We start from the raw sequence: 10,674 nt of genomic DNA on the forward strand, positions 1-10,674 counted from the left end.
CCAAAATCAATCTCCATAATAGTCTATGTGTTTCCTACTGCCAAAGGGGCCCTTTAGAGTAGTGAGAGAAGATCTTCACCCTGAAACCCACAGCGGCCCTTTTCAGCAGGAAGTAGCTAAGAGAATACGCCATCCCCTTTCCCTTATGAATCAGAGTGAAGTCTCTCTCAGGGAGGAGTAATAGGGAATGGCAAAGGACACACTGACAAAGGAGATTAATCAGAATTGGCTTTGACAAGCACTGTGGCAATTGGACAATTAAAACAGACATTCGGAGGGACAGGGAAGAAGAACAAACTGGGGAAGAGGGTAGAGAGAATGGTACAGCAATGAAGGAATAAAAACCCAAAATCCCTGTAAATGTTCATTAATACTAATAAAATTTAATAATTTTTAAAAAAAGAAACACAAATGGGAAAATACAGAAAAAAAAAAGTAAGATCTTATCTTTTTCCTGGTACAGCTTATACACTATTATCAAAAAACAATGAATAATCAATTATTGTGCAAAGCAAAGTGCAGAGTAAGGAAAAAAGGGAACCCAGTAGGTTTTTATATCTAAAGTAAAAGCTAAAGGGTAAATATAAAAAAGGAGAACTGCAAATAACAAAACATTCAAATAAGATTCATTGTCTGGGTGCTTTATTGGAGATCCGAAAAATTCAAACTAAACTCACTAATGCGGAGTCAATTCAAACTCATCAACCACCTCCATAGAGTTTCAAGGCTTGATAAATGCACAGAAGGGGATTGCCAATATTTCTCCCTTGAAGCAGCTGGTGAATTCAAACTGATGACCTTTGATTAGTGGCCTCTTAAGCTAGTCATAAGAGATTCCATTATCCTGGAGGAACTCTATTTCAGAAACAACAGCCCTGTAAGGTAAGTATTATCACTTTTTACAAACTCAAAAACACAAATCAATTAAATTGACCATAGTGGCAAAGTGAGTGCCAAAGTTGGGATGGGATTCACTCTGCCTTTCTCAAAGATTCTGCTCTGTATAGGAATTTGTCCTTTATTCTGAATAAATCTACTTTATTGCTTTTGGCATTAGCTCCACACAGAATAAGCCCAATTCTTACTCCTTTTGACTGCTTGTAAAATATTTAAAGACATAATCAGACTTACCAAGCCAGCTCTCAATTTTATACCACATTTTAAAAATGCATACTTTCAGATATTCTGATCATGAGATTTACTATAATAAACATAATTTGGGTAGCACATTTGTTCTTGCTAATAGACTATATCATCATATTCTCTTTAGACATAGCCTGATTTCTGTCCTGAACTCCAGGGACACATTTCAGAGTTATACCTCATTTTCTTGTACCTTCAAACACCCTTCGACTCCATTCCTATTCCTTTGATATCCATTATGGTCTCAGGGCGTAGTTAATACACTCAGCTGTTACAAGAAGCTGGAGTTTTAAAATCACTCATAGGTACCTCAGAGGACCTGATGATGTAGTTCAAAAAACCCCCCTACTGAAGGCACTGTGAAACTCAGTTCTACTCTAACACACAAGGAGCCACCATGCATCACTATTGACTTGACGATAGCTCTGTTATTGTTGTTAAACTTCCTTTTCACAAGTCCAGTGCTCTCTGACATAAGCTATCAATAAACATTTTAACAGCCTTACTGTCTGTTCTTTTGGCTCTTAACTTTCCATGTACCTTAAGTTTCTCCAGTTCTGTTTTTCTTATTCTTCAGCTACTTCAAGGTTGTGACCTTCTTGGATTAAACTCTACAAAATTGGTAAATTTATTTGTGGTCACTTTGTGGTCATAATCATTATTGATTAAATACAGAATAAAGTTTAAAATGGACAGTTTCAAGTGATTTTTACAGGTTTTTAAAAAAACACCTTATAAAAAGACTTGAGATTTAGAAAAAAAAAAAAAACTTTCAAAATAAACACCCCACTTTGAATATTTAAGAAAAACAAATTATGTCAGATAATTTATTATTTTCCTATAGATACAAAAGCTAAGGATCATTGGTTTTAAATAACATAGTTCGTAAAGAAATATCTTGGGGGAGTTTATGAAAATTTTCAAATGCCCTTATGACAGTAGGTGTTTTATGATTTCCAAACATTCATTTCCTAATCACTTCCAGCTTGCTAAATCAGGGGCCTATTCTCTCTCACTGTACATTAAATCCCATTAACGTTAATGGTAAAACATAATGAGGCTCAAGATCTGCGTGTAGTGAGCAGAAGACTCACAAACTAAGAGATGACACTTTAATTGTGCTACTGCCTTTGATCGAGAAAATTCTACTAGATGATACCAGTTAAACTTCTTATATAATATATTCTACATCTTCACAGCATTTTTCCTACCCAGCTCAGTATTAATCAAAGCTGATTATATGCACTATATCATCTGTATCATCTAGAGGGAATCAGAGTTTCTCAAATTTGCTCTCACACAAAATACACAACACACACACCCCTACACTTCATAGCCTAACAGAAGAGGGAAAGTTCATACATTACAAAATCCCAAACTTAAGTCATTAAGCTTCTATGACCATTGTTGTGTGTACCAAAGATTTGAAACTGACCCATAGCTGAACCTCTAGTAGGTTTTCAGAGGCAGTTAATCACATGGGAGGAGATTATCCATCCTTCTCCCACAGAACAGCTAATGGCCTCAAACCGTGTGCCTTTGGGTTTGCAGCGCAGCTTGTCACTATAATTTTCAATAAAAGTGAAGACTAGAACTGAGAGAAAACACAGACAACACCTGACCAGTCTTTCCTGAATCCATTTTTTCCTCTGAATTCTCTTATCTGACACTACTCTTTTTTCTTTACTTTAAATCTACTCCGTCTGAGTGGTGTCATAAGGCAGAGTGAGATTTCTCTTGCTTTGGAGTCCCAGGAGGATAAAAATAATTATAAGAGAAACTGTTTACTACAATCTGAAGCTTACAATTTTGTCACAAGGAACCCCAGTGAGTTACTGAAAGAGAGCTCTGGTGGCCTAGGGGATAAGGAGATGTACTGCCAATCCAAAAGCAAGAGGTTCAAACTCACCAACTGCTCTGAGAAAGAGAAATGGTCCTTTTCTCCCATGTGATTATATAGCCCCTGAAAACACACTGGAAGATCAGCTAGGGGTCAGCTATGTGTCTCTCAGTGGAGAACACACAACAACAGCAGCTCTATGGTGGGAAGATGGACAGTCTCCACCTATAAATATCTACAGTTTGAAAACTTAAAAAGAGTTAAAAATATTTAAAGTCTGGGAAAATGCAATGGGGCAGCGGTCACCAAGAGTTTGAATTAACTCCGTAACAGTGGGTTAGCCATGTCACATGATCAGAAGCTGCTTCTCCTTCAAAGGGTCAGGTTCAACCCTTCAGCATTTCTTTCCACTGACCCGTTCTTCCCTCAAAATAGCACGTCCAAACAAATCTGGGAGAAGAGTCACTAGATATGCATTGTGCAAGTCCCCTTCTTTGTAACAGGATACAGGTGGGAAGCAGGCATTCTCCTCCCACTGCAATTCTTCAGAAAGCACAGGAGAGTCAGTACCACACCTCTCTTCTAAAACACCAGCAGTTTCAGCAGCATGAAGAAACTTATTAGAAATGCAAATGATTAGACTTTATCCCAGACCTACGTATGAGGAATGCTGGCGGGAGGGCCCAGTAGGCTAAGGAGTTCTCTAGGGGATATTTATGCAGGCTCAAGTTTGAAAACTAACGTTCCAGGGCTGTGCTTCTCACATGTTATCATGTAAATACTTTACCTTGGAATCTAGTTAAATAACTGACTGTGCTCCTGAGATAGGCCCAGAATTTTGCATATCTAACAAGGTCTCCAGTAATAATGGTTCTTGGTCCTTGTAATACACATTTTAACAAGTTTCAAGAGATGTGTTTTTGCACTTTGACTAAATATCAGAATCACCTGCAGAGATAAAAATATACTAATGTTTGCTCCCTCTTCCCCTCCCCCTAAGAGAGACTGATTTAATTATTTTAGTTTAAGGTCTGACTGCGTATCTGGGCTAATTGTGGCTGCAGAATATGCTACAGCTGGTGTTTTATTCATTATGTCTCTTTTTCATTAGTTCGAGGGCCATAAGGTGCTCTGGTAGAGAAGTGCATTATGAGTTGTCCTGTTTACTAAAAGGTCAGCAGTTCAAATCACCAGCTGTTCCAGGGGAAAAAGACAAGTAATCTCATTCTCCTGAAGTTTTACAGCCTCAGAAATCCAATGGACGGTCACGGAGTTAAAATCAATTCAATAGTAATGGATTCAGTTTGGTTCCCAACTCATAGAAATGTTAATGGACAAAGGGTCATTCTGTCTACTGAGACAGAGAGAGTGTGGACATCAGCACATGTTTTATTCTCACATCTGAAAGGCAGATCTTGGATATCTCTCTCAGACTGCCTTGTCATCTCTCATGTGGTCAGAGTTTTTATACATTTTCAATTAATCTTGCTGATGTTTTATTATCCTACTTCCAGAGTTAAAGGGCTTTCCTATTTGGAAAGACAATTCTCATTCTACTAAGACAAACAGTGCCTATTTGACTTGTTATTGCCCCTCTCCAGGAGTTAAAAATCTTATTTGGAAAGACAATTCACACACTACTAAAAGAAATAGTGCCAAGACACTAACCCCTCTGACATATTATATTCTCATTCTGGACTTCTTATTTGGAGAGGCAGTTTACCTTTCCCTAAGAAAAATGATGCTTTTCATTTCCGTATAGAATCCCCCTTACTTTTCCAAACAGTACCATTTGGTCAGGATATGAGATCATAGTCTTAAGTTGAGATTTTAATGGTCCCACACAAAACTATCTATAACCTCAGCTGGACTAACTTAGAACAAATACAGAAAAGCTAAACATTGGGAATGATAAAAGCTAAGCAAAAGAAAATTATTAATCTTATTAAGAATAACCAGTAATGAAGGCTGAAATTGAAGCTGAGTGTAAAGTACTAAACTTCATTAAAAACTTGTCTTTTGTTGAAACTTAAACACAGTCCTGAATTTTATTAAGACTCATCCTTCATAAAGATGTGATAGGTACCCCAACTCTATTTGGGAAGTTTATTGGAGAAAAAAGCAGCATAATTTGAGTCTACTCTAGCCCATGGGGAAAAAAATATTCCCTTAGGATCATTTTACTGTGGGTGTTCTTTCTACAAAGTGTTACATTTAAGATTATAAAAGCCAAGATCGGGATAATAACCTATTGGGAATGTAAGCTCATTGATCTTCAGTCGGAGCCAATTAGTAGGTTTTCTGAGGCTGTAAATCACACAGGAGAGGCCTGCTCATTTTCCTTCCCACTCACATTTCTCTCTGGTGGATTTAACTGCCAGAGAGGTGTGGCCTTTGCTGAGTAGCACGACTCCCTAGGCACTCAGTATCTGAAAACAAGGGGAAATCAAGCAACACTCCAAAGCAATGGCGTCGGAAACGCTAGCTACATGGATGAGTCTATAGGACATAATACTGAGTGAAGTAAGTCAGGCACAAAGGGACAAATGTTATAAAATATCACTCTTATAAAAGCTAGACAAAAGATTCACAAAGAGAATCATTCTAGTATCAGTACCAGGGTTGGAAAGAGAGAATAGAAAATTAATCAACAGACAACAATCATCAAGATGGGTGAAGAGGGAAAAAAAATATATATAGAATGGAAAGATGATCTGATATTGTGTGTAATGTAACTGATGTTATGGAGCAAACTATGCAAGAAAGATTGATGGGGGGGGAACCTAACAAAAAATAATATTCTTTGTAAACTTTTACACAAATCACAATTAAAAAAACTTAAATTAAAAATAAAATGTAAAGAGATATTGAACTGGGACAATTTCCTGCCAGAGTCCTGCCTTGCAGATTGGGCCTGGCCCAGGCCATTATATTTTCAGTCTCTTCAGATGTATAAGAAAGTTTAGCAATGAATAAAAATGATCAAAGAAAGAGGGGGAAAAGACTCATAGCTGAACTTCAGTGAGTTTTCTGAGGCTATAAATCACACTGGAGAAGACTGCCCAGCTTTCTCCTCAGAGCCACTGGATTTGAGGCAAAAAAGCCATCATTTAGCTCAACAGCACAGCTCCCTAGGGACTAGGCAACCCCTGTAGATAAACTGATATTCCTCTGTAATGCTCAAGGGCTTTTCAATAAGAATCAAATAGCTTCATGATCTTCAAACTGAAATCCTTTAAGGCTTTCTTCTAGGCACACCTGAGAATTAGCACCTGCTGAGGACCATTTTCTTCTCAGGTTGACTGCCATATTGTTTGGGATATTTTTGCACCAGTTTAACTTTGTATGCATTCTGCTGTGTACATTTCCACCAAAACTGAAAGAGAAAAATGTTTCATGTTAATGTCTTGAAATTATTTTTTTAGCTCTCTCAATGATTCTGTGACTCTCCCAATAAATATCTATTTCTTTTAAAAAAAATTAAATACTATTCTGCTTAATCAGCCAGTTAGTTCTGTTGCTTGCATCTAAACTCGCTGACTATGATAGTTTCCAGTTTAATATAAAGCAAAAAATATGTATGTCAGGTATTCCAATAAGCAGACTCCAAAGCAATTAAATTGCTACATTTCTTATGTAATACATATTTTGGGATTAGTCCAAAGAGTTCTTAGGGAAATTCTTTTCCCTAAGTCCTTTGATAAAGGAAAGTAGAAACTTGCTTAGCAAATAACAATAGGAAACATTTTCCAAGTCTTGCAAATGCCGTTATTTAATAGAAAAAGAATAATAACAGATGAGTAATTAATTGACTCTGAAAACCTTCTGGAGGGTCAGCTATGAGTTGGTTCTGATTCGATACATAACAAAAACAACAATATATGCTTTGTATGTGTTATCTTACTTTAATAATACAACATCTCATGCTAAGTATTATTGCTATATTTATTTCACGCATGATAAAACAAGAATAAGGAAACTTACCTTGCTTCTGACCAAAAATTGTTTTGAGCTGCACTATATTGTATATTGTATATTGTATTATACATTATATTGTATTATTTCTCTGAGTTGAAACAAAACAAACAAACAAACAAAAAAAAAAACACTGCCATCAAGTTGCTTCTAACTCTAGCAGGTTTACAAGGATATGAATTTTTATGGGCGAATACTGCCTCATCTTTATTCCTCTGAGTGGTTGGTGGATTTGCATTGCCCATTTTTCAATTAGCAGTCCAACTCTTAACCTACATCACATGTAAGATTCAAAGTGAACCTTAAAACATAGAGTCAAGTTATTTAGTTATTTGCCTATCAGTACATATCTCTTCATGATAAATAAGGATGAGAGAAAAAGAATAAATGCCTTTGAATTGTGATGCTGGCAAAGATTATTGAATATACCATGGACTGCCAAGAAAGCAAATAAATCTCTCTGAAGGAAGTGCATCCTGAGTGTTCCTTAGATGCACAGACAGGGAAACTTCTTACTGACTTTGGGCATATTATCAGGAGGAATTTGTCTTTGAATAGAGACATCATGCTGTGAAAGGCAGAGGATCAATGACAGAGAAGAGAAAGACCCTCAAAGCGATGCTGTGACTCAGTGACTACCACAATTGGCTTGAGCATGACAGAGATCCTGAGAATTGTACAGGACATGGCAAGGTTTAGCTCTATTGTTCTTAGGGTTGCTGTGGTTCATATTCAACATTTGTACATAAATAAAAATAAATTGTTACTGATCAAAAGTATTAAGGCAAGAAACATGAGATAAATTAGATGACTAGGTGATTGATAGATAGCTAGATGATACATCTGCTCCCAAAGACCAAACGAATGTCTTAAAAGCATCTTAAGCTTCCTAATATCATAGTTACTAACATTATAACATACTCACAAAATTCCAAGAGGCAAATGACTATCAACTGTGCTTTATTAAAGTTTTCTACATTTCCATTAAGGTACCTGTCATTCATCTACTTATCCACTGTGTTTAAATATTTTGGATTTGGTTTCATTTGCTTGTTCTTAACGATATTGAACCTCTTTTACATTAATTATTTTCTTTTTTTAAGATACAAAAATTCTCAAGTTGTGAAAGGATTCAAGCTAATGATGCATCCGAGATCAAGAAGCCATCAAGTCGAAAAGAGGAAGGACTTCATTTAGAGTTTGCTGCTCTTGTGTATTGCCAATGGAGCACTGGAGTCTTACCAAATTTTACTGAAAGTCCACAATAGGCTAAATATTTATTAACATAAATGGAAAAGTACACACATAAAGGAAAGGCCTGTCTCCAGGGAGATAAAATAAGATCACAATATGTATAATACAAGTAGATATCATTAGAGAGGGTATACAATAGGTTATTTTTTACTAGGATAATAAGAGCAGATAAACTATTCCAACAGGTGCAACTAAGAGAGCAAAATTATACCGGGAGAGCATTCCAGATTGGAGTAGAAAACTAAAGAAAAGCTCAGAGGAAAAAAAAACCCTTTGTAAGAGACAAACAGGAAAAACATAATGTCACTGTCTGTTGTTGTTATTGTTGTTGTTATGTGCCGTCGAGTCGTTTGCGACTCATAGCAACCCTATGTACAACAGCCCTAAACCCTGCTCTATCCTGTGCCAATCTCATTGCCTCTGACACACCCATCCCGAGTACCCCAGTCACTGAATCAATCCACCTCATAGAGGCTCTTACCCTCCTGTGCTGTCCCTCCACTCTACCCAGCATGATGTCCCTCTCTAAAGACCCATCCCTCCTTACAACATGTCCAAAGTATGTCAGACGAAGCCCCAGAAGCCTTGCCTCCAAGGAGCAGCCTGGTTTAATCCTCTCTACGATGAATCTGTTTGTTTTCTTGGCAGTCCATGGTACATTCAATACTCTTCTCCAGCACCACAGCTCAAAGGTGTCAATTCTCCTTCTATCCTCCCTAGTCATTGTCCAACTTTATGATGCATAACAAGTGATTGCAAAAACCATGGCCTGTATCAGGTGGACCTTAGTCTCCGGAGAGACACTGTTGCTCTTGAGTATTTTGGAGAGGTCCCTAACCACAGACTTTCCCATCGCAATATGTTTTTTTTTTTATTTCCTGGCTACTGGTGCCAAGAGTGTTGACCGTGGAGGCGAGCAAACTGAAGCTGTGAACAATCTCAATATTTGTTCCCATCCCAAAGAAGGGCGACCCAACAGAGTGTGAAAACTACAGAACAATATCATTGCTTTCACATGCAAGCAAGATTCTACTGAAAATTATCCAAAAACGACTGGAACAGTACATCAGCAGAAAACTGCCAAAAGTCCAGGCTGGGTTTGGAAGGGGTCGTGGTACTAGGGATATTGTAGCTGATGTTAGATGGATCTTAGCTGAAAGCAGAGAATGCCAGAAGAATGTCTATCTGTGCTTCATTGATTATGCAAAGGCATTTGACTGCGTGGATCATAACAAACTGTGGCTGACTCTGAGAAGAATGGGAATCCCAGAACATTTAATCATGCTAATGCGAAACCTATACTTGGACCAAGAGGCAGTAGTCAGAACAGAGCAGGGCAACACTGCATGGTTCAAAATTGGGAAGGGTGTACGCCAGGGATGTGTCCTGTCTCCATACCTTTTCAACCTGTATGCAGAGCAGATTATCCGAGAGGCGGGGCTCTATGAGGAGAGGCGTGGCGTTAGGATTGGTGGAAGATCTATCAACAATCTGCGTTATGCAGATGACACAACCTTACTCGCTGAAACTCAGGAGGACCTCATGCACTTACTGCAGAGGGTGAAGGACTGAAGCCTTCAATATGGACTGAGGCTCAATGTTAAGAAGACAAAAATTCTCACCACTGGACCAATCGGTAGCATCAGGATGGATGGCGAAGAGATTGAGATTGTTCACAGCTTCAGTTTGCTCGGCTCCACGGTCCACTGTCTGCTAGGATAATGAAAAATTGTTGTTGTTGTTGTTAGGTGAGTTAGTTCTAATGTATACATCAACCCTTTGGATACAACAAAATGTAACACTGCCCCGTCCTATGTCCTAACAACCATTGCTGGGTTTTAGCCCATAGTGAGAGCCATTATGTCAAATCCATTGCCCTGATGGATTTCCTCTTTCACATTGACCTTCAACTTTAGTAAGCATGATGTCTTTCTCCAGGGACTAGTCACTTTTGATAACATGACCAAAGTACATGTGTACTACTTTTTTTTCTGGCTGCACTTCTTCTGTGACAGATTTGTTTGTTCTTGAAGTCCATGGTAGAATTAATATTCTTTCCCACCACCATAATTCAAAGGCATCAATTCTTCTTCAGTCTTCCTTATTTTGCTTCCAACTTTTGCCTACATATGTTGTTATTTCTTATTAGGTGCTGTCAGTCCAGTAAGATGCTTAGTGACTCTATGAACAACAAATCTGAACCCTGTCCTTTCCTGTGCCATTATCACTCTTCTTGACATGCTAGAGTCCATGAAACACTGTGTCAGTCTATCTCATTGAGGATCTTCCTCTCTTCCTCTGACCCTTTACCTTCCCAAGCATGTTATCCTTCTCCTCACCTAGCAACATGCCTAAAGTATGGAGGAGGAAACTTTATCATCTCTGCCTCCATGAAACACCCTGGCTGCACTTTCACCAAGACATATTTGTTTATCCTTTTGGCAGTCCATGGTATAATCAGT

The 10,674-nt window shown here is 38.0% G+C and overlaps 1 pseudogene; it reads left to right on the plus strand.

Moving 5' to 3' along the window:
* Nucleotides 1-8,226, plus strand: part of LOC102848432 — an 82,353-nt pseudogene extending 74,127 nt beyond the window's left edge.
* The last annotated feature ends 2,448 nt before the right edge of the window (nt 8,227-10,674 follow it).

The sequence above is a fragment of the Elephantulus edwardii genome, unplaced genomic scaffold (genome assembly GCF_000299155.1).
Source record: "Elephantulus edwardii isolate Elephantulus edwardi_28Jun2011 unplaced genomic scaffold, EleEdw1.0 scaffold00001, whole genome shotgun sequence".
Lineage (NCBI taxonomy): Eukaryota > Metazoa > Chordata > Mammalia > Macroscelidea > Macroscelididae > Elephantulus > Elephantulus edwardii.